Source organism: Bos mutus, chromosome 19, assembly GCF_027580195.1.
Source record: "Bos mutus isolate GX-2022 chromosome 19, NWIPB_WYAK_1.1, whole genome shotgun sequence".
Lineage (NCBI taxonomy): Eukaryota > Metazoa > Chordata > Mammalia > Artiodactyla > Bovidae > Bos > Bos mutus.
The window spans coordinates 35687735-35712706 of record NC_091635.1 but is presented as its reverse complement, the minus strand read 5'-3'; the positions used below and the strand labels follow the sequence as shown (position 1 = coordinate 35712706).

At 41.7% G+C, this 24972-nt stretch overlaps 1 protein-coding gene and 1 pseudogene across 1 annotated transcript in view; one reads left to right on the top strand and one right to left on the bottom strand.

The window, feature by feature from the left end:
- Positions 1-24972, top strand: part of PITPNC1 (phosphatidylinositol transfer protein cytoplasmic 1) — a 264102-nt gene that overhangs the window by 70265 nt on the left and 168865 nt on the right. The gene's annotated exons all lie outside the window — the stretch shown is intronic.
- LOC102281580 (coiled-coil-helix-coiled-coil-helix domain-containing protein 2 pseudogene) lies at positions 23898-24605 on the bottom strand (annotated as a pseudogene).

Here is a 24972-nt window from a genome sequence, read left to right as displayed (position 1 = left end):
TGAAACCAGCCTCTGCAGCTCCCCGCAACCGCCACCTTGCATTTCCAGAGAGGCCTGTTTCTTCTGGTCCCCGAAAAACCAGTTACCGAGACACCCAGGGCCCCACCTCTGGAGGCGTATGTTGACCAACAGTGCTGCGTAAACTCTCTAACACGTTTCTTGTCTGCTCACACATTCCCTCCACACACAGAGTCCGTAGGCTTTTCTACAGAGGAGGATGTTACTGAATCTAACATCACTCTCCCGATGCAGAGAGACAGACTAGGGGAAGAATTAGCCCAGGGCCACCCGGGTAGAATAGGCAGCCAGGCTGTAAGGTTTTTCTTTTGCTCTTTACCACAAGAAAGTGCTTTGTTGAGAGGAAGTGCCAGTGTCGTCATGGAAATAAATGATCAGGTGGTGGCAGCCAGATGAATTGAGCTGCTCTTAATTTGGGGGACCTCTACCATTAATATTTTTGAATCTCAGTGTACAAATGAGAATAGGATGACTTAATCTGGGACCCTTCTTGCAATTCTTTTGCACCTCAATTAGTAAATTTCCTTTCCCTTTGAATACCACAGCACTCTTTCAGACCCAGAGAATGAGCAGGCAGAGTGCTGAAAGAGACCAAATCAAAGAAGGTGATTTTTCTGAAGGAGGGAAAAAAGCATGAAACATGAAATAGTGTTCCTCATTTAGATCCTGCCTTCTGATTCTTAAGTGTACCAGTTCCTTTAAATTACAAGGACTGGCGGGCTCTTTGGATATTTGTCAGTGACAAGTGAAGCATGGGTTGAGTAAAGGCATTTTCTTCTGTAGTGTTCGTTTTTCTATTTCCATGGTTTGCCTCAGTCCTTTTCTTTAATTAATGCTGTTTATGCTCACTGATGAATAATTCAGAGTCATACAAGCAACAGATGTCAGAGGATTCAAAACGACTTTCTCTGAATTATTTATTATTTCCAAAAAAGTAACAGGTTTGTTGAACAAGTAATTGGCAACACAGATGTAGATCAAGGTTTGTCGCAGGAAACAGGGTCTACTACTGCTTTCCTTTTCGTGCGTGTTACTAGCCAGGACTACATTGTACAGGGAGAGTTTGTCTTATATGTGCACGAAGTCAATTATTCATTCCAGGTGCCGAGCGGGAGCTGGACCTTGTTTGGTTTTTCTGGTTGACAAAACATAAATAGGAGTTTTTTTCAAAAATATAATGAATGAAGGCAGCCTTATAAATACTTATCAGACATATGATTTAATGCAGGCCCTGAGAAAGAGGGAACATCTTTGCAGATTTATGCTGAGAATAGAGAGACCTAGGAGGGGGAAACCTGTTGGATATGTAAAGGTTTGTGTGCAAAAATGTTCTCTGCAGTGTTGTTTATAACAGAATTTTTAAGAGGAAAAAATGCAAATGGCCAACAATGAAAAGTTAGCTGAGTTTATTTTGATAAATCCAAGCAGTAGAATATTATATAGCCATTAAGATTAAATGTATGTTCTGCTATATTTAAAATGGATAACCAAAAAGGACCTACCGTATAGCATGTGGGACTCTGCTCAATTGGATGGGAGGGGAGTTTGGGGGAGAATGGATACTTCTGTGTGTATGGCTGAGTCTTTCCGCTGTTTGCCTGAAACTATCACATTGTTTGTTAATTGGCTATATACCCCAATACAAAATAAGTTTTTTTAAAAAAGATTAAACGTATATATTTTTGATACTGAAAAATATTAGGAAATTCCCTGGTGGTTCAGTGGTTAGGATTCGCACTTTCATTGCTGGGGCCCTGGGTTCAATCCCTGGTCAGGGAGCTAAGAGCCTGCAAGCTGCAAGGTGCAGCCAAAAACAAGAAAGAAAAATATTAATAGATAGAAGACGATATGAAGTAAGAGAGGCTGTATTTCTGTAGAAAAATACATGTATGTGGTTCTTCTGTAGATACACAGAAAAGTCAAGAGGTTAATAATTATTAGGTGGTGTAGGGTCCAGGTGGCTTTTCTCCTGCTTCTCGTATTTTCTCATCCTTTCCACTCTAAATACACATGTGTTCAGTTCAGTTCAGTCGCTCTGTCGTGTCCGACTCTTTGCGACCCCATAGACTGCAATACAACAGGCTTCTCTGTCCTTTATCCGCTCCCGGAGCTTGCTGAAACTCATGTCCATTGAGTCGGTAATGCTATCCAACCATCTCATCCTCTGTTGTCCCCTTCTCCTCCTGCCCTCAATGTTTCCCAGCATATCAGGGTCTTTTCCAATGAATCAGTTCTTTGCATCGGGTGGTCAAAGTATTGGAGTTTCAGCTTCAGCATCAGTCCTTCCAATGAATATTCAGGGTTGATTTCCTTTAGGATTGACTGGTTGGATCTCCTTGCAGTCCAGGGGACTCTCGAGTCTTCTCCAACATCACAGTTCAAAAGCGTCAACTCTTTGGCGCTCAGCTTTCTTTATAGTCCAATTCTCACACCCATACATGACTACTGGAAAAACTATTGCTTTGATTAGACAGACCTTTGTTGGCAAAGTCACGTCTCTGGTTTTTAATATGCCGTCTAGGTTGTCATAGCTTTTCTTCCAAGGACCAAGCGTCTTTTAATTTCATGGCTGCAGTCACCATCTGCAGTGATTTTGGAGCCCCCCAAAATAAAGTCTCTCACTGTTTGCATTGTTTCCCCATCTATTTGCCATGAAGTGATGGGGCCAGATGCCATGATCTTAGTTTTCTGAATGTTGAGTTTTAAGCCAACTTTGTCACTCTCCTCTTTCAGTTTCATCAAGAGGCTCTTTAGTTCTTCTTCACTTTCTGCCGTAAGGGTGGTGTCATCTGCGTGTCTGAGGTTATTGATATTTCTCCTGGCAATCTTGATTCCAGCTTTTGCTTCATCCAGCCCAGCATTTCGCATGATGTACTCTGCATAGACATTAAATAAGCAGGGTGACAATATACAGGCTTGACATACTCCTTTCCCTATTTGGAACCAGTCTGTTGTTCCATGTCCAGTTCTAACTGTTGCTTCCTGACCTGCATACAGATTTCTCCGGAGGCAGATAAGGTGGTCTGGTATTCCCATCTCTTGCAGAATTTTCCACAGTTCCACAGTTTGTTGTGATCCACAAAGTCAGAGGCTTTGGCATAGTCAATAAAGCAGAAGTAGATGTTTTTCTGGAACTCTCTTGCTTTTTCAGTGATCCAGTGGATGTTGACAATTTGATCTCTGGTTCCTCTGCCTTTGCTAAATCCAGCTTGAACATCTGGAAGTTCATGGTTCATGTACTATTGAAGCCTGGCTTGGAGAATCTTGAGCATTACATTGCTAGCTTGGGAGATGAGTGCAATTATGCAGTAGTTTGAACATTCTTTGGCATTGCCTTTCTTTGGGATTGGAATGAAAACTGACCTTTTCAGGTCCTGTGGCCACTGCTGAGTTTTCCAAATTTGCTGGCATATTCAGTACAGCACTTTCACAGCATCTTCTTTTAGGATTTGAAATAACTCAACTGAAATTCCATCACCTCCGTTAGCTTTGTTCGTAGTGATGCTTCCAAAGGCCCACTAGACTTCACATTCCAGGGTGTCTGGCTCTAGGTGAGTGATCACACCATCATGGTTATCTGGGTCATGAAGATCTTTTTTGTACAGTTCTTCTGTGTATTCTTGCCACCTCTTCTTAATATCTTCTGCTTCTGTTAGGTCCATAGCATTTCTGTCCTTTGTCAAGCCCATCTTTGCATGAAATGTTCCCTTGGTATTTCTCATTTTCTTGAAGAGATCTCTAGTCTTTCCCATTCTGTTGTTTTCCTCTACTTTTTGCACTGATCACTAAGAAGTCTTTCCTATCTCTCGTTGCTTTTCTTTGGAACTCTGCATTCAAATGGGTATATTGTTCCTTTTCTCCTTTGCCTTTAGCTTATCTTCTTTTCTCAGCTATTTGTAAGGCCTACTCAGACAACCATTTTGCCTTTTTGCATTTCTTTTTTTGGGGGATGGTCTTGATCACTGCCTCCTCTACAGTGTCATGAACCTCTGTCCAAAGTTCTTCAGGAACTCTATCAGATCTAATACCTTGACTCTATTGTCACTTCCACTGTATAATCATAACGGATTTGATTTAGGTTACACCTGAATGATCTAGTGATTTTCCCTACTTTCTTCAGTTTAAGTCTGAATTTGGCAATAAGGAGTTCATGATCTGAGCCACAGCCAGCTCCCAGTCTTGTTTTTGCTGACTGTATAGAGCTTTTCCATCTTTGACATGTATTAGTTAGAGTAAAAATCCAGACTGCTAAGAAATCCACAGTATGGATACAGTGCATTTCTCTCATTTAGCAGTTTGACATAGGTATTCCAGATATGTAAGGGAGTTCTGTTCCATTCAGATATTCACAGACTTGGGTTCCTTCTATCCTATGTCTCCTTCTTTCCCCAAGGCCTTGTCCTCTTGTACATGGTCAAGGCTGGGTGCTGTCACAAGAAGGAAGAAGGGGAGTGGAAGAGACTCTGCTCCCAAAGTGGCACATATCACTTCAGTTCACACCCCTTACCAGAGAAACAGTCACACAGCTACTCCCAACTGCCAACCACAAGGCAGGCAGGGAACAAAATCCTGATAGGTATCTAAGTGGCCAGTGACAGTGCTAATCTGTGGAGGAAGGAGAAAATGACTTTGCTGAAAAGTTTTCAGTCTTTGCTAAAGATATCACCTGTATAAGAAAATATAATTTTTTCCTAAAGGGATAAAACTTTGAATTGGGTGTCTTCAGAGGGCAGTTCATTTAGGAGTTAAACTTTACCAAGGAAGTATAAAATTTGGATACCGCCTTCAAGGGATTTACAATTCTATACAGTAACCAGGCCAATAACAATTCAAAGACTTACATGGAAAGGGCCAAAAGAGGAGCCAGATCAATGCAGAGGAGAAAATTGGCTAGGATCTTGGAATAAGGCTTAGGGTGAATTGAAAAGTTTGCAATTCTGCTTCATTGAACTACAAGGATTACTTGTACCTTTGGAAGAAGTAAAACTATTTGTGTTTTGTGACATTTTACAGTACTGTGATTCCCCCTTTACACTTTAGAGGATCTGAATCATTTCCTACTGACCTAACAATAAGGTACTGATTGACCATCAGTTAGCTGTTGTTTATTTTAAGTCTTTGTTAAATCTGTAGTGATCTTTAACACAGAATATCTTAGAAGGGCTACAATTTGAACAGAACTCAGCAATAATTCGGAGAAGGCAATGGCACCCCACTCCAGTACTCTTGCCTGGAAAATCACATGGACAGAGGAGCCTGGTGGGCAGCAGTCCATGGGGCTGCTGAGAGTCGGACACGACAGAGTGACTTCACTTTCACTTTTCAGTTTCATGCACTGGAGAGGGAAATGGCAACCCACTCCAGTGTTCTTGCCTGGAGAATCCCAGGGACGGGGCAGCCTGGTGGGCTGCCGTCTATGGGGTCACACAGAGTCGGACACGACTGAGGTGACTTAGCAGCAGCAGCAATAATTTATCAGTTACTTTAAAAATAAATTAAAAAATAGTTTTAAAGTTTTAAAATATGGTTATCTGGAGTAGAATATTTCTAGACTTGTGTGGAAAGCAAAGCAGAAGTATACTATAAGGAGTTGTTTTTTTTTCCTCCTTTGGTTTGAAAATTTTCTATCATTATTTTTAGTAATCAAAGATACATTACCTCCTTTACAACAGGATCAGATTTTGCATATCTTTTACCTAGCATCAGATTTTTCAAGTCTGTTTCATTTAGGCTAACAAAGCTGAAAAAATGTTCTGGTTTTACATATTAAACTTCTGAAAGTCAAATGGTGGGTTTTAGTCTCTTTTTTTCTTATTTAAAGTGTAGATAATTTATAATGTGGTGTTAGTTTCAGGTGTACAGCAGAGTGATTTATATTCACATTTTGGCATATTACAAGAGACTGAATATAGTTGCCTGTGCTATATAGTAGCTCCTTACTGTTAGTCTCTTTAATCTATCCCAAATATGGCCCCTTAAGACATACTGGAATCCATATGCCTGTGACTTGGCATTAATACTTCCCTCGTAGTTCATGAGATGCAACAAAATGTTTGAAGGAAGACATTAAGAATCATTTGGTGCTTTGGGGTTTTTTGTTTTGTTTGGCTTCAGGAAATTCAGGTTGCAGAAGCCCCGTAGGCAAGAATTGTTGCAAATGAGGCCCAGATTTGAAAATTGCTGTTTTGTAAATTGTACTTACCCTTGTAATAAAGATTTGTACAGTTGGAAAGAATTTTAAAAATTGGGTGATCCACTTGCTTTATTTTGCAGATGAGGAACTGAAATGCAAACAGGTCAAGTCACTTACTGAGGTCACATCATTCATTTATGGCAAAATTCAGAACCATGGCTTTGACTTTATGTCCTCAAGTCACCGTGTCCCACACCATGCCATGTCTCTCTATCTTATGCCTCTGTGGATTGCCAGCTTGCTTTCCACCAGTGACAAGAGCCTCAGATAGAAACTGCAGTGAAGAGAGGGCAATAATTTTACAGCTCCTGCCCATGGGACTGATGGGTTGGCATCAGGATGAAGTGGGCGTGAGGGCACCATGCTTATACCCCAGCTCTCCCTGCCCCTTTCTTGATGCTTTGTCTACTGAACATCTGCAGAGATATATTGGATTCATAGTACTAAATGAACACATTTGGGGCAGAAATCAGACTTTAAGCCAATTTTGTAAGAAGTTTCATTGCCAACACATAGATCCAAAGGAGAAAAAAGCCCTCTTTATCTATAGTGTATTTCCACAGAAGTCTAGAATACCCTACTCCAGATAACCATATTTTAAAACTTTAAAACTCTATTTTTTAAAGTTTATTTTTTAAATGATAAATTATTGTTAAGAGTTCCATTCAAATTATAGCTCTTCTAAAAAGAAGTTTCATTGCCCAACACATAAAAAATTTCAAAGTTGAGCACTGAGAGTTAAAATCTCACAGTGACTATGAAAATAAAAGATTTTCTTCTTGTTGTAAAGTGGTCAAAGAGCTAAAAAGCTATTCCATCTTTAAAAATAATTTTCTTTTTCTTTTTTGATCAATATTAAGATGAATTGTGTCTTTGGGGGTGTGATTCTGGTTTAATTGGTACAAATGTTATGGAAAATGTTTTATGACCTATAGGCTTGATTTCAAAGACCATAAATCCATCTGTCATCTGTCCATCACCTACCTACCTGTCTGAGGGCAGAATGGAAAGTTTGCAGGGAAGTACCAACAGCTTGAATTGGTGGGTAACCTGTGCAGACTTCGTACTTTATACTTTGATTTTTCTACTTGAATAGCATATAGATCTTAGTTTTCAAAATATAGCTGTCTTAGTTATGGAAGAGTAATGTAATGTAGCCAACATTGTTGATTGTCATAAAATAGCCATTCTCCCTTTAGCCCTATTAACCCTTTTCTTTATTCAGTTTCCTTGCTTGAAACATGGGCATAATACCTAGCTCAGAAAGTGCATATGAGGTAGATGCTTGTGTTAGTTCTCACTGTCCAGCTTCGCCTAATTCGATTTCTGTTAAGCTTGAGATCATTTATAGTCAACTTTTTCCAGATTAAAAGCATAAGCTTTTGTTGAACTATCTTGTCATTCTAAATTGGGACCATTTTGACTTTGTATTAAAGAATTCTTCTTTAGTTCAGTTACCAGATAAACTGGCTTAATCCTCTAGGGGCTGCTGTCATTGTTAATTTACATCCGACCTTGTTCTGAAAAAAATATTTAAAGCAGTAGAACCCTGATTTAGAACTTGCTGGTGCTTGCTTTGCCTATTTGTCTGGACTTGTAAAAATTAGTCCAGTTCCCTAAGAAATCAGACTAAAGATTTTGATAAAAACTTCACATGCCACCCTAAGTACCAGAGTGTCTTTTGATTCTTGGTCATTGCGTTAACGAAGGTAGATAAAATCAGTAGTCCCATCTTACAAATAGGGGAAGAAGACAGGCTCAGACAGACACGGTGACTTACCTACTTCCACCCACTCGGCCAGATTCTGTGTGTATGTGAGTTTCCTTGTCCTCAGGCTACCAAGAGCATCTGTCACAGGCACAGTGGGAAGTGTGTGGAGCATGCCAGAAAGCGTCTGGCTTTTCATCTGGCTTTGTGGGTTTATTTCATAATAGGGTATCTGCCAGACCATGTGCCTGGGAGTCAGCAATAGCTGCAGTTGATGGATGTTTCTGGGGGAGAAGAACAGACTTGCCAAGTCAGTCTGGCATGTCAGGAGTTGAGAGACATGAGAACTACAGAAAAAACATCATTAAAGATGACTCGTAAGATGTCAAGAGGGGAAAAAAATGACTTCTTGGGTCAGAAAAGCGAAAGCAATCACACTCTGCGAGCCCTGTGCTGTGAGATGGCTTCTCAAGGACAGCTTAAATGTATTAGATTAGTCTGCAGTGTGGATTAAGGGACTGTGGGATTTAATAACTTGTGTATTAAAGAATGGCCCTGTGAATGTTACTCTACCATAAAAACGTAACCATTCTAATTGAATTTAGAAGCAATATTAAAATTCCTCTTTTGGTGATTCTTTCTAGATATATTAAATAAAATAACAAAAGTCACAGTTGATTAAACGGAAACTTCAGTATGTGAGTTATTAAGCACTAAATTTTGCTGGTAGAGGTTTTATTTTATTTATTCTGGAATGTACAAAGAAATTTCTCCTTTTACACGATTTATGGTCATTCCACTATTTCAGTGAGCCCAAGAATGTAGTGAGAGCCTTAACAGTGTTTTGAAACACAGTATATTATCTCACTGTTGGGCTGTATGTATAATGAACACTCAATATCAATTGATGGTGGTATTTCATGAGCTGAATTCTGTCTTACGGGCAAAGAAAGGAATCGGCTGTTAAGTTAACATACAGTGCTTAGGGCGCTTTTTAAGGAGTAACGGTTTAAAAATACACCTTTTCTTCCTCCTCCCATGTCAATATGTGTAATAGTTTTGCTAGCCTTACGTCTGCACATAGAGACCCAAGAAGATGACATTGATCTGGGGTGGTATGTATGGCTGGGATGCTGCTGTCCACATACTCAATGGACCACTTCATAGTTCCAGAGTTCTGTCGACTCCAGAGAGCCTTGTGGAAATCATGAAGCACCCATGGCAGTTATAAGCAAGGGAGTCTTTTTCTTTCTGTCTAAGCAAGGGGGATCTTCTCCCTTCCATTCATGGGGCAAACCTGAGGTGGGAGTCGGGGAGGCAGGAAGGTTACGCTTATGTGTCTGAATTCAGATATGTAATGAGGAATATAGTTGAAAAATGTCTATGCATTCTGAGCAGGTGGTAGCCATTAGGAACACCTCGTAAAGCGGCTTCCCTTTTGCTCTTCAGGCTGTCTCCTGGAGGCCCCAGGGTGGCATGTCTTATATTATGGAGTATTATGGAACTGATTCATAAATATCAATATGAAAAGAACCCATAAAAATATGGACACTGGTTAGAACTTATCACAAATAAGTCATATTGTTTAAGTTAGATTTCCTTTTCCATCCATGGACAAGAACCTCTCCCCTTTTCTGTTATTGCTCAGATGTAGGGAAATTTATCTTGTCTTGCAAAACATTATGCCAAAGAAACAAGTCAGCGTTTCACTGTGTCTTGAGCTCAGTAGAAGGATGTCCAAGTACTTAATCCAACTCCTGTTGAGTGATTGACTTCTGGTAGAACTGTTAATTTGCAAATTCTTAAAGCAGAAAGTTTACATTTTTCCAGCTGCCAAACTTTGGGCTTCCTGATGAATCACTGGGACAGACTTTCTGGGTCAAGTGTGAGTGGTGCTCTAGGGCTGCCGGTCCGAGGCTAGGGAAGCATGACAAGCTTTTTCAGATGCCTGGCCAAGAGCTCAAACACGTTGGCTTGGGGACCAGCCTCTAGGGCCCAGGTGACTTCCCCTAGAAAACGTCTTCACAGGTCTTCCCCTGTATAGAGTCCTCACAGGCTGAAGGAAAGGGTTAGGACCATTGATCAGAAAAGAGCTGCACATTTTTTCCTTCTCTGTCTGCCGCAGAGATGTTAGTCAAGGAGAAAGCTTACTCACTTGAAAGCTGTGGATTACAGAGCAGCTCAGAAAGAGCCATTGGCGACGGAATTTTCTCCTTGTTGAATATGTTCTTTGCCCCTAGAATACCAAGCCAAAGGAAGGAAAAGATGGAAAATAAGTCCCTCTTTCACAATGCATTTGAGTCAGCCCACCAAAGGAAACGAGATTTCTCAACTAACAAATAAATGGCAGTACTGCCTTTGGGAATTAGAAAAAGGCTCCTTGATAAAGTTATTTGGGAATTAGTCATCAGTTGACACCTAATAGACACAGAGCACATCAGAATTAACCTCGTCTTGTTTGGAAACTGGCAACTTAGTGATTATATAAAAGGAAACGCAAGGCCTGCCAGCTGGCCCTCAGTGTGTCCCTGGAGGAGTCACGAGGCTCTCTAACTCTTTCTTGAGTCAGTCAGTCCTGCGAAACAGATTTCAGCGGCCTGGGGTATGTTGGACATGAACCTCAGACTCCACCGTTTTATAGATGACACATCTACCTTTGTGATTTTGTCCTCAATAACCTTTGCCAACACCTGAGAGAAGTAAATGAGAGGCACTCATTGGGTGCCCCCCCACTTGCTAAAACATATACCATCTTAAGCAGTCTAACCAATTCAGCGGCCTGGAGCACAGTCACATTGTTCTGCTACTATCACCACCATCCCTGCAAGCTTTCATCTTGCAAAACGGACACTCTGTGCCCATTAAACAATAATACTCCATGTCCTCCTTACCCCCCGTAACCATCATTCAACTTTCTGTCTCTATGATTTGACTGTTCTTAGGGCTTCATATAAGCGGGATCATACAGTATTTGTACTGTGACTGGTTTATTTCATTTGGTGTAACGTCCTCAAGGTTCATCCATGTTGTAGCCTATGTCAGAATGCCCCTTCCTTTTTCACGTTCAGTAATGTTCCATTATCTGTATAGAACACATTTTCTTCATCCATTCCTCTGTTGATAGATGGATGGATTGCTTCTGCCTTTTGGCTGCTGTGAACTTGAGTGTACAGACATTTGTTTGATTCCCTGCACTTTAGTCTTTTAGGTATATATCAAAGTGTGGAATTGCTGGATCATATGGTAATAGGTGCCCTTTTTACAGAGAAGAAGTATCATGAGAACCTGTGAGGAGTACAGGACCTGATTGCTTGCTATGTCCCCCTTTTCTCCAGTTGTAGCCTGCATGCTTCTATAGTCACAGGCGTGGTGGGGAAAGGTGACCTTGTCCCAGGCTGAGATCACCAATGTAAATCTTCTCGGTTTGACCACACATCCACTTAGCCTTCTGAAGCACAGAGGATGACAAAGTAAGTTGAAGATCATATCATATAAACGACCCCTCCCTCCTTTCCTTTTTCTTTTCTTTCCTCTTTCTTCTTTTGAAAACTATGATTCTATGATTTTGGTCTCAGTTCAGTTCAGTTCAGTTTCTCAGTCATGTCCAACTCTTTGTGACCTCGTGGACTGCAGCACGCCAGGCTTCCCTGTCCATCACCAACTCCTGGAGCCTACTCAAACTCATGTCCATTGCATCGGTGATGCCATCCAACCATCTCATCCTCTTTTGTCCCCTTCTCCTCCCGCCTTCAATCTTTCCCAGCATCAGGGTCTTTTCCAGTGAGTTGGTTCTTCGCATCAGATGGCCAAAGTATTGGAGTTTCAGCTTCAGCATGAGTCCTTCCAGTGAATATTCAGGACTGATTTCCTTTAGGATTGACTGGTTTGATCTCCTGCAGTCCAAGGGACTCTTAAGAATCTTCTCCAACACCACAGTTCAAAAGCATCAATTCTTCAGTGCTTAGCTTTCTTTATAGTTCAGCTCTCACATCCACACTTGATCTGCTGCTGCTGCTGCTAAGTCGCTTCAGTCGTGTCCGACTCTGTGACCCCATAGACGGCAGCCCACCAGGCTCTGCCGTCCCTGGGATTCTCCAGGCAAGAACACTGGAGTGGGTTGCCATTTCCTTCTCCAATGAGTAAAAGTGAAAAGTGAAATTTAAGTCACTGAGTCGTGTCCAACTCTCAGTGACCCCATGGACTGCAGCCCACCAGGCTCCTCCATCCGTGGGATTTTCCAGGCAAGAGTACTGGAGTGGGGTGCCATTGCCTTCTCCGATACTTGGTCTAACCTCCAGTATATCAGTGGCACTCCAAGTTGGCTATACATTGGAGTCACCTGGTTGCTACTGCCATCCAAACCCCACATCCAGAGATTCTGATTTAATTCGTTTGAAGCCTGATCTGGGCATGGGGATTTGGGAAAGCCCCCAGGTGAGTCTACTGGGCAGCCAGGATTCTAAAGCATCAGGTGAATGACTGAATATAAGTGAATATTTTCTCCATCCTTTTCTTTCTGTCTTCTTCTTAGTTATTTCTTTAGAACACATCTGCAGATTTGTAAATCTCAACCCAAATTTGAGTCTTTTAATAGACTTTTTTTTCCCCCCCATTAATGAGGCCTTATGATGTAATTTTGAAACCAGCAGTGAAGAGACCTGGGTCGTATATTGTGTTTGACTTTATCTAAACAGGGCTGATGAATTACTTAACTTGTCAGGATCACAGGTTTCTTGTGTTTTGGCTTTAAAATTAGAATATGGCTTGGCAAACCAGTTAGAAGAATGAAATTAAAGATTTTGTTAAAAAAAAAAGTTCTCCCTAGCTCTAACATGCCATGACTCTAAATGAATAGGTGGAATTGGTGGGGAGTGAGACAGGCTTGGACTGTAGTTCCATAAGTGTGAATTACATCATATTCTAGCCATAATGAGCAAGAGAATAAAGAACCTCCCCACACAGTGCTGCTGTGAGTTCTGTCCCAGGAGCAGCCTCAGGGCAGTTCTGATCAGTTACTAAAAGGATACAAAATAAAGATCTCAAAAGCTCTGTAGTTAATCAGAAAGCAGGAATGTCTTGCTAGGTAGACTGTGAGAGAGTCTTGGGGCTTTTTAAATGATGGAGAGAACGTAGCAGGACTCAGAAGCCCCCGTCTCCATGAAAATAGTCACCTCTTTGCCACCATCTATCTTGTGCTACATGCTATTTAAATCAGTATTTCTTCTTGGAAATTCTTTCAAAGTTTATACTTACTTCTCTCTTCTAATCCTATTTGAGAAATGTGAATGGCTTGGTTTTTTATGTTTGGTTTTTTCCTCTCTCCAGATTAACACAGCTAATGTTGAATTATAGTGCCAGGAGCTATTAGTGTAGAAAAGCAGAGAATGTAGTCCTCCCCTGGACACCTCTGGCATGGAATTTTACTTCCATGGTGACTTCTTAGGCCCATGGGAAAGTGAGAGGAGGCGGCCTCCTGGGGGGCAGCCGACTCAGCCTCTGGAACAGGGAGCTGGAGCCAGCCCCATGGTGTGTGGCCGTCAGGATGACGCAGAGAGGCGTGTGAATGCAGCCAGCTGCTGCAGCTGGTGCACTTGACTCTGGGCAGTGCGTTCCCAGGAACCCGTAGGACACTGAGGACTAAGAGTGATGTAACCCAGATCTGCCAGATGTGGGAGCCAGTGTGAGTCACGCTGGACGGTTCATTAAGAACGTTTTCTGGGTCATCTGGGCAGGGAACACTGGCTGCTTCCCCTGCCATCTGGGGTTGGAGGTACCCAAGTCCACACACCAGGAATCCCCAAGTTTATGAACATGTCTAAAATGACAGCCTGGTTCCCTGAGATGACACAGTGCAGAACCCAGACCTTCTGATGGCCCCTGGCTTATAATTTGTTAAAAGATTTCACCACTTTGGGTAGTGGAGGATGGGGGGGGAGTCAATTAATAAAAAACATACATGGAAGTTGCTGTGAGGTTTCTGTACATTCTGCTGAGAACCAGAAGTGGGATGGGAGGTTGTAAAAAGCCAAAAGTTCTGCAGGCATTGTGGCCAATGAAATGCCAGGGATTGTGGTCTTTTTCCTTAGATGTGTGCAAGCCTCATGGTGAATAACAAATGTATTTCTTAGAAGTTGTAAGCTGTCTTTAAAAGCTGTCTTCATGTGGGTATATAACATACAATCAGAAAAGTGCATGTATACATCACTGGGTAAAATTTCACACCCAAGTAACTGAAGTGGTTGAATGATGGCTCCCAGGAAGAGATGTCCTCCTGAACCTGTGAATGTGATCTTATTTGGAAAAGGGTCTTTGAGATTAAATTAAGGCTCTTGAGATCATCCTGGGTGGCCCCTAAATCCAATTACCAGTGTTCTTACGAGAGACAGAAGAGGAGAAGAGGCCACGGGAGAGAACACCACGTGATAATATAGAGATTTGAAAGATACAGCCACAAGGAACAGTTGGAGTCACCAGAAGCTAGAAAAGGCAAGGAACAGATGGTCCCAAAGAGCCTTCAGAGGGACCCTGACCCTGTAGACATCTTGATTTCTGACTTCTGGCTTCCAGAACTGAGAGAATAAATCTGTGTTGGGTTAAACCACCAAGTTTGTAGCAATTTGATATGGAAATTAAAACGATAACCAACACCCAGCTTAAGAAATAGGATCCTTATGCCTCATTCCTGTCTTCTCATCACCCCAGGATAACCACTGTCCTGACTTCCAACACTGTAGACAGAATTTACGCCCTGAGAACCTAACTAAATGGAATCATGAGTACGTGATCTTCTGTAGCGGGCTTCTTCCACTCAGCACTGTCTCTGTGAGACGTGCCCTGTTGTTGTATGTTTGATCGTTCCCATTACTGTGTAGTCTTTCATGGTGTGAAGATGCCACAATTTATTTATTCTTCTTCTGGGGACCTGGGGTAGCTTCCTGTTTGGAGTTACTACAAGTAGTGCCTTTAGGGAACATCTTGTGTATTTTGTTGGTGATATTCTCAGGAGTTGAAATGTTGTATATTCAGCTTTAGTAGATATTGCCAGTTTTACAGTTCATTTTAAAATATCCAATCATATTTGGAATCCTTTTGTTAAAAAGAGAGCCCAGTGGGGAATTCAATAGCTGTTCTTTAATGTGGATGTTTTGTAAGATCCAAGGGTTGGACATAGGATTTTCTAGGAACAAGGACCCTCTTCCTTAGGTGGGAGCTCTGCATTCTCAATGAGGAATACTCCATGAGTCAGAAGACCCCATCACAAGAAGGCAAGTATTAGAGCCCCAGTTTTTGAGAATCAGAGAAGGTGCAAAACTACCAACTGTGAATTCTAAATACTCTTCACCCGTCACTGGAAAGATGAATGGCGCAACGTCAGTGCCTTCCCCTTGAGTCCCAGTAGCGAATGTGCAGTCTCATAAGAGCTCTAGTTTTAAGTCACCTTTACAGCTTTCAAGTGTAGTTCTGTGCTCTATAACTTAGAGAGTGATCAAATGATATGCAGAATTTCTAAATATCCTGCTTTGATAAATCTGTAGAGTGAGTACTGGTGTAGTGGAATAAGCTAGATTAAAATGCAGGTCCATACCCATCTAAAGTGGAGGCAGCTTCTCATTTGCCTGATGCTTCTAGACTCTGTGGAGCTAGGAGAGGGTGAGCGTGACCTTAAAGTACTGAAATGGGGCTTGAAAAGGGGAGGAAGATGTGGTAGCAGCAGCCGAGCCATCACTGTAAAAAATGTCTTTGTTTTCTGACTCCAAAAGCAATGTATCTTCCTTATAAGAATGAGAAAAATACAGGTCTCCCAGAAAGTACCCACAGACTTGATACCCAGAGTTAACCACTGTTGAATATATTTGCATATACACTGCGTGTATAAACCTTCCATTCTATGCAAACATCTATTTCTGAAGTTAACAAATATTGATTGAATTCCTGCCATGTGCCATCCCTAGGGATAGAGCATAAACAGACAAAAGCCCCCGTCTGCATGGAGCTGACATTCCAGGGAGATTATATATACAATACTAAATACTAAAATGAGATCATTTGGCACACATTTATCATCAGCTGCTTTCTCCCACTAAACTATACTTTTAACCTCTTTCCGTGGTATCAGGTATTCTGTATAACTTCTGTAGATTTATCACTGAAAAAAACCCGAACTAAACGTCTGCCGGTGAGAAGTCTGCTGTTATCAGTAGTCAGTCAGCCTGCCCTGTCTCTAGGCTCACTTTGCTTTGTGTGTGTGTATGCTCAGTCGTGTCCAACTCTTTTGCAACCCCGTGGACTGTAGCCTGCCAGACTCCTCCATCCATGTAATTTTCCATGCAAGAAATACTGGAGTGGCTTGCCATTTCCTTCTCTAAAGCATCTTCCCGACTCAGGGATTGAACCTGCATCTCTTGCATCTCCTGTATCTCTTGCATCTCCTGCATTGGCAGGCAGATTTTTTACCACGTGTAGCACCTGGGAAACCCCCAGTTTGCTTTGGAACAAATCAAATCATAGAAAATGAAAATTTGAAACATAAAAGAGCCTTTGTCAGAGCAAGAGTTACCATTGGATGAAATTTACCTGCTGCTGCTGCTGCTGCTAAGTCACTTCATTCATGTCTGACTCTGTGCAACCTCATAGATGGCAGCCCACCAGGCTCCCCCGTCCCTGGGATTCTCCAGACAAGAATACTGGAGTGGGTTGCCATTTCCTTCTCCAATGCATGAAAGTGAAAAGTGAAAGTGAAGTCACTCAGTCGTGTCTGACCCTCAGCGACCCCATGGACTGTAGCCTACCAGGCTCCTCTGTCCATGGGATTTTCCAGGCAGGAGTACTGGAGTGGGGTGCCATTGCCTTCTCTGAAATTTACCTGAGCACCTTTTATTATGGAATTTGTACTTTGACATTGTCTAGAAATGTCTAGCCATTGGTATTCTTTACTGTCTGAGCCACCAGGGAAGTCCAAGAATACTGGAGTGGGTAGCCTATCCCTTCTCCAGCAGATCTTCCTGACTCAGGAATTGAACTGGGTCTTCTGAATTGCGGGCGGATTCTTTACCAGCTGAGCTACCAGGGAAGCCCCCATTGGTAGCCACGTGAGATATTTTATTTTTTTTGATGGAAGACCAGACTCTTGCTTATTTATTTGTTTTTCCAATTTGATTGAGCTATAATTGACATACAGCACTGTGTAAATTTAAGGTGAATAGTATAATGATTTGACTTCCATATATTGTGAATTTTTTCTGTTTCTTAAGGAGTGGCCTTTACTTCCTTCAGTCTCTTGAATTTCCTGCAGTGAATATTTCTAGTGTATCCCTCAGTTTATTAACCATGTCACACTCACTAAAGTCATTCTAAGTCTTGCTGGCTTTGTCATCTCTTGACTAGCATTTATCATTATTCCCAGGGAAAATTAATTTCCAGGATAAAAGAGTTCCATGGTTGGGAATTGGTGGTCCAGTGGTTAAGACTCTGCACTTTCACTGTGAAGGCATAAGTTCAATCCATGGTCAGGGAACTAAGGTCCCACAAGTTGTGCAGTGCGGCCCAAAAAATAAAAAGTTCCATAGTTAAATAAATTTGAGATGTGCTAGGTTAAATAACTATGTCCTATGATAAAGAACTTTTCAGAGCCTATGCTATGCCTGTGGGCTTTGGGATCTCTCTGGAAAGGCAATCTTTTATTCATTTAACTACTGTTTATTGAGGGTCCAGGGCTTCCCTGGTGGCTCAGAAGGTAAAGAATCTGCCTGCAATGCAGGAGACCCAGGTTCAATTTCCTGGGTCAGGAAAATCCCCTGGAGAAGGGAATGACTACCCACTTGAGTTTTCTTGTCTGGAGAATTCCATGAACAGAGAAGCCTGGTGGGCTAAAGTTGCAAAGAGTTGAACACGACTGAGCGACTAACACACATTTACATACACGTGCTGGTTGATCCTGGGATTATACTAGTGAACAGGACAGACAAGGTCTCTCTTTTCACATCTAAGTGGTTGAAACAACTGCAAACAAGTAAATCCATACATGAAATAAATGAGTAAGTAATTTCTGATAGTGATAAAAGCTGAAAAGATAGTAAAACAAGATGATGTGATAGAGTGGGGTTTGAGTGTTTTCACTTTGGGAAATGTTGCTTTTGATATAAAACAGCTCAGTTCAGTTCAGTCGCTCAGTCGTGTCCGACTCTTTGTGACCCCATGAATTGCAGCATGCCAGGCCTCCCTGTCCATCACCAACTCCCAGAGTTCACCCAGACTCACATCCATCGAGTCAGTGATGCCATCCAGCCATCTCATCCTCTGGCGTCCCCTTCTCCTCCTGCCCCCAATCCCTCCCAGCATCAGAGTCTTTTCCAATGAGTCAACTCTTCGCATGAGGTGGCCAAAGTACTGGAGTTTCAGCTTTAGCATCATTCCTTCCAAAGAAATCCCAGGGCTGATCTCCTTCAGAATGGACTGGTTGGATCTCCTTGCAGTCCAAGGGACTCTCAAGAGTCTTCTCCAACACCACAGTTCAAAAGCATCAATCCTTCGGCACTCAGCCTTCTTCACAGTCCAACTCTCACATCCATACATGACCACAGGAAAAACCATAGCCTTGACTAGACGAACCTTTGTTGGCAAAGTAATGTCTCTGCTTTTGAATATGCTATCTAGGTTGGTCATAACTTTCCTTCCAAGGAGTAAGCGTCTTTTAATTTCATGGCTGCAGTCACCATCTGCAGTGATTTTGGAGCCCCCAAAAATAAAGTCTGACACTGTTTCCCCATCTATTTCCCATGAAGTGATGGGACCGGATGCCATGATCTTCGTTTTCTGAATATTGAGCTTTAAGCCAACTTTTTCACTCTCCACTTTCACTTTCATCAAGAGGCTTTTGAGTTCCTCTTCACTTTCTGCCATAAGGGTGGTGTCATCTGCATATCTGAGGTTATTGATATTTCTCCCATCAATCTTGATTCCAGCTGTGTTTCTTCCAGTCCAGCGTTTCTCATGATGTACTCTGCATATAAATTAAATAAGCAGGGTGACAATATACAGCTTTGACGTACTCGTTTTCCTATTTGGAACCAGTCTGTTGTTCCATGTCCAGTTCTAACTGTTGCTTCCTGACCTGCATACAGATTTCTCAAGAGGCAGGTCAGGTGGTCTGGTATTCCCATCTCTTTCAGAATTTCCCACAGTTTATTGTGATCCACACAGTCAAAGGCTTTGGCATAGTCAATAAAGCAGAAATAGATGTTTTTCTGGAACTCTCTTGCTTTTTCGATGATCCAGCGGATGTTGGCAATTTACTCTTTGTGCATTTTAACTCTTTCTTGCTGTTGTTGTTTAGTTGCAAAGTTGTGTCTGACTCTTTTGCGAACCCATGGACTATAGCCCACCAGGCTCCTCTGTTCATGGGATTTCCCAGGCAAGAATACTGGAGTGGGTTGCCATTTCCTTCTCCAGGGAATCTTCCTGACCCAGGGATCTCTTACATTGGCATTTGGATCTTTTACTGCTGAGCCACCTGGGAAGCCCTTCTTGATGGTTCACCATTAATTTTATTACTACAAAGTGTATTAAAAATATATTCATCTTGGACTGCCACTATTTTAACATTACAAGTTGACCTTTGGAAATGCAGGCATGTATGACTCAATACTGATGCTTCTAGTGACCAATAACAAGGCATTTGCCTGGAGTTAGACTCAGAGTTGGTGGGCATTGCCTGATGGGTTAATACTGTCCTATAGCAGATGTGATTGGTACCTGGCCCATATTCTTTCATCTTTACCACTTCAATGCTCATTGGCCTGACTTCTGAATTACAGAACTTGCGTTTCTTGGCCTGAGGATTTTTCTGGCCTTGCCCCTGAAGCAATACTTGCTTCCCAGGAGCAGCCCAGACAATGACGGACAGGGACTGGTATATAAATACCCCAGCTCCCTCACCTCTGGAGTGGGTGAGTCTAAGGTGTGCATCTACGTAGTTTTTGCAGGTTCTGCTAGTGAGGTTCAACTCAGTTGCCCAGGGTAGTAATTGGCTTGAAACACACCATTTATCTTATATCTTCCCTTCCATATATCACTTTTCCATTCTTTTCACCTCCCAAATAAATTGCTTGCACTTGAGTTCTTATTTTATCATCAACTACTGGGGAGAACACATGTTAAGCTCTAGCCCATGTCAGAATCAAGGCTATGACCTTGACTTTTACTCATAGTGATGAGTCAGATAGATGACTGGTCCCGTCATTTAGCTGCTCAAGACAAATGAAAAAGGAGAAGACAATCTAATGACATATATCTATAGAATTCTTCCAACATGAGGGAACTCAAGTCTAGAATGATGTGACCTGTTTTTAGTGACTCTCTTGACCAATGACTTGGGGGACTGTACATTGCATACACTGATATGTAATTAAATGTGAGTTAGAAGTTTGTAACTATATATTGATCAACATAAACTCTGTCTTAAGAAAGCAAGAATGATATCTTAGATAACAGCAGGCAACAGCTGCCTGCTTTCCATTTAGACATTTGACTGAACTGGCAAATCACATTTCTAATTTTAAAAAAATTAATGGCTAAATGCATCTGGATTTTAGCTCAGATTGTTTTAGATAACCTGAAAAGCTAGACATTTCTCTGGCTTGATATCCTGTTATGCCAAAATAATGAGATAAAACAGGAAAAGGTTGGTACTACTACTAATGCAGCAGATCCTAATAATTAGTCACATTTCCTTCTTAAAAAGCAAACCTCTATCAAAAATCAAATAGTGAAAGTTTATTTTTTTTACTTATTAGGCCTCAAGAAATGCTTACAAAAGATAGAATGATATGTGGAGCTGGGCTGCAAACCTGAACTTGTAAAGACAACCTCGATGGGGGATAAAGCTTTCTCAGCCTAGAGGCTGACATTTTGGTATTGTCACCCAAATGGAATTCCAGAACATTACATCCACTTTGACAACAGAATTACATTAAACAAAAAACCAAAACAAAAAAATCCAAGCCTATCTTATAGTCTTATTTCTAGTGTTTTTGAAAAGCTATCAGTTATTGTTTGTTGCTACTGCTGCTGCTGCTAAGTCGCTTCAGTCGTGTCCAACTCTGTGCGACCCCAGAGACAGCAGCCCACCAGGCTTCCCCTCCCTGGGATTTTCCAGGCAAGAACACTGGAGTGGGTTGCCATTTCCTTCTCCAGTGCATGAAAGTGAAAAGTGAAAGTGAAGTCGCTCAGTCGTGTCCGACTCTAGCGACCCCATGGACTGCAGCCTACCAGGCTCCTCTGTCCATGGGATTTTCCAGGCAAAAGTACTGGAGTGGGGTGCCATTGCCTTCTCCATATTGTTTGTTGCTATTCTTCAAATATTTCTAGTACTCTCTTTCTGGACATACAAGAGAACCGTGTTCCTGGTCTTTTGTGGCTGAGTGAGGCGATGTGACTAGTTCTGGACAATGAGCTGTAACAAGAGCGACATAGTGTCACATTCTATGTTTCCTTACTGGTGTGGGCACTTGAAGAATTCTCTGTTTCCCTTTTGTATGGTCACCAGCAAAGTTCAAGGAGGTGACTGCCCTGTCCTGGTGATGAGGAGGATCAGAGCAGCTTTGTTGACCTTCTTGAGCAAGAAGTAAACGTCGGCTGTTTTGAGCCATGGAGATACTAGGATTCTTTGTTACCACAGGATTACAGACAACACTGACTGTTGGTCAGTCAAGTTACAAACCAACCCCGACTGATGCAGCTATAGGCGTAACATATAGCAACCTTCAGGGAGAACCCTTCTAGCTAATTCTATTATGTTGTCAAAGTGACATTGATGTAGAGTTTTTGTTGGTATTTTAAAAAACTGGACACATATAATCAGCATTTAGAAATGAATGTCTAAAAAAAAAAAAATGAAATGAATGTCTTTGGATATGGGATAGTTTTTTCTGTATCAGCCATTTTTTTTAATTGAAGTTTACATGTATATACATGTTATTCTCTGTTATGATTTATTACAGAATATTGAATATAGTTTCCTGTGCTATACAGTAGGACCTTGTGATTTATCTATTTTTATGTAGTCATTTGTGTCTGCTCATCCCAAACTCCTAATTTGTCCCTCCCCCACCCCCTTACCTCTTTAGTGACCATAAGTTTGTTTTCTGTGTCCATGAGTCTGTTTCTGTTTCATCAGTAAGTTCATTTGCGTCACATTTTAGATTCCACGTGCAACTGATACACGTGGTATTTGTCTTCCTCTGTCTGACTTGCTTCACTTAGTATGATAATCTCTAGGCCCGTCAACGTTGCTGCAAATGACATTATTTCACTCTTTGTTACAGTTGAGTGGTATTCTATTGATTACATATTCCACATCTTCTCCATCCATTCATCTGTTGATGGGTTCCATGTCTGGGCTTTTGTAAACAGTGCTGCTATGAATGTTGGGGTGCACGTGTCTTTTCAAGTTAGGGTTTTTGTCTTTTCTAGATATACGCCTAGGAGTGGGATTGCTGAATCATATGGCAACTCTACTTTTAGTTTTTTGAGGAACTTCTATACTATTGTCCATAGGGGCTACACCAATTTACAGACCCACCAACACCATAGGAGGGTTCCCTTTTCTCCACATCATCTCCAGCATTCATTATTTGTAGACTTTTTAACTGATGGTCATTTTAACCGGTATGAGATGGTACTTCATTGTATTTTTGATTTGCATTTCTCTAATAATTAATGATTGAGCATCTTTTCATATGCCTGTTGGTGTATTGACTATCTTTCATTTAATTATTATGCTTCAGATTTGGAAATTCTGAAATACAAATGAATTGTTGGTGTTGTGGGGGAGTTGAATTCTGAGAAGAAAACATTGTAGGAATTATAGAGAGTGTTTTTGGAGTCCTGCCAAGCATAGAGAAAAAAATACCAAAGAGCACAACCTAAATTGGGGGAGAAAAAAAAGAACAAATTTTCAAAATACCACCCCTCTAACAAATACTTTTCTGAGGGAGACCTTTCCCCTTCCCCGTTATTTTTTTTCTCTATTTCCTCCTACTATTGAACTACAGATTTTTGCATGTGGTAATTTCCCCATGAAAATTATACAAAAAAATATTTTCAGTCCTCTAACTACATAATCAAATATGTCGGTTTTTAACTAGTTCCATGAGGCATCTAAGTCCCATTCCTTGCTTGCTTTGAGTTGAGTCATATAAAGGTTATTGCTTGTTTTTGCAAAAACCAAGATAGATTGGGTCCATTCTTGACTAGTCTTACCCCACAATTGAGCCTTAATCTCCCCCAGTTTACTGTGGAATTTCTGAGTCAACCTTTGCATTCCAGTTCACTAAGATACTTGGATGGACAAGGCAATGGCACCCCAGTCCAGTACCCTTGCCTGGAAAATCCCATGGACAGAGGAGCCTGGTGAGCTGCAGTCCATGGGGTCGCTAAGAGTCGGACATGACTGAGCGACTTCACTTTCACTTTTCACTTTAATGCATTGGAAAAGGAAATGGCAACCCACTCCAGTGTTCTTGCCTGGAGAATCCCAGGTACAGGGCAGCCTGGTGGACTGCCGTCTATGGGGTCGCACAGAGTCAGACACGACTGAAGTGACTAAGCAGCAGCAGCAGCAAGATACTTGGAAAATGCTCACTGTTCCCCTCTGGTTGAGCCCTCCTGAAAGTGTTAGGTGCAATTCATTCTAGGAAAAAAAACATTTTCACTTCTGTTAGACTTCTTGAGTGATTTTAACACAGACTCATACATGGTGATTGGAAGAGTTTGTGTTTCATAGGAGATTAGCAGAATTATTTCTGTTTAGAACAAAGAAGAGAAGGTTGAGGGTGATAATGTCAAAAGTGGATGAGTGGGTAATTTTTTTTTTTTTAATTTGAAAGTGAAACACAAATAGCCCATGTATATTTATTTATTTATTTTTTTAGAAAGAAAATCATTTTATTCTAATCATTTCACAAACAATAACATCAGAAAAGCATACTTAAGAGGCCACAACCGCCTCTTCTGCCCAATCCCAAACTCAATACCATCTCAGTGAACTTCTATATAGTGACAATGCTCTCTTCCACTGCGATCATGAAGCACAAAAGCTATTAATGATTAAGGAGAGGTTTAACGGGTGGTCTCACACTTCACATCTTCACTACTAATTATACTTTAAATGCTAAATCAACATGGTCACGAGAGGTGATTTTTCATGTCTTCAACTGGAACTTCTTGATTAAGCTAATCCGTTGGCCAATCTGCACTGTTTCAGCACCTCGCTGAAACCCTCGAAAAGTTTAAGGTCACCCTGGCTCTGGGCACACTCCAAAAACTGTTTGACCTCATAGAAGCAGGGGCCATTCTGCTGCAGTTGCGCCGGCTGGGTTCCCTGAGGCTCCTGGTAAGTGATGTCAGGCCTTGAGGGTTCAGCACTGCTTCCTCCACCGAAGCCCCCAGTGATGGCGTGACCCAGAGTGTGGCCGACAGCAGAACCCACAGCCACACCAGCAGCAGTGGTTGCCACCTCGGCCATCAGACCTGGCTGCCGGGAGCAGCAGCAGGGGAGCCGACGGCAGATGGTGGAGCCATTGCTGGTGGCTGAGCTGCGGGCGCTGGCCTGGGCGCTGCTCTCATCTGAGGCGCGAGGCTGGCAGGAGGGGCCACAAGGGAAGTGAGGCTTCGGCTTCCACGAGGCATCTTGATTGCACTGCCAAACAACGTCGACAGGCGGGAGACTCTGAGACCCTGGCGGATTCTGCGAAGAGCAAGAGCGGAAGTTGGGAGCTCCCATGTATATTTAAAGTCTTCTTTCAACCTTACCAATTCTGTCCCTCTCTGCAGAGTTTATTGACATCAAAAACATGCTGTTTATCCTTTCAGACTTTATTCTGTGCATTTACAAACTTGGGAGTAAAGACTTACCTAGGTTTGGTTTTTGTTTTTTTTTTTTAATGTGAATGTCCACACAAGACACATTGTGATAAACTCATTTTTTTAAAAACTTTATTTATAATGGAAGTCTTTTTGCAGGTACACTTTTATCTGCCACTTTATTTTTCGCAGC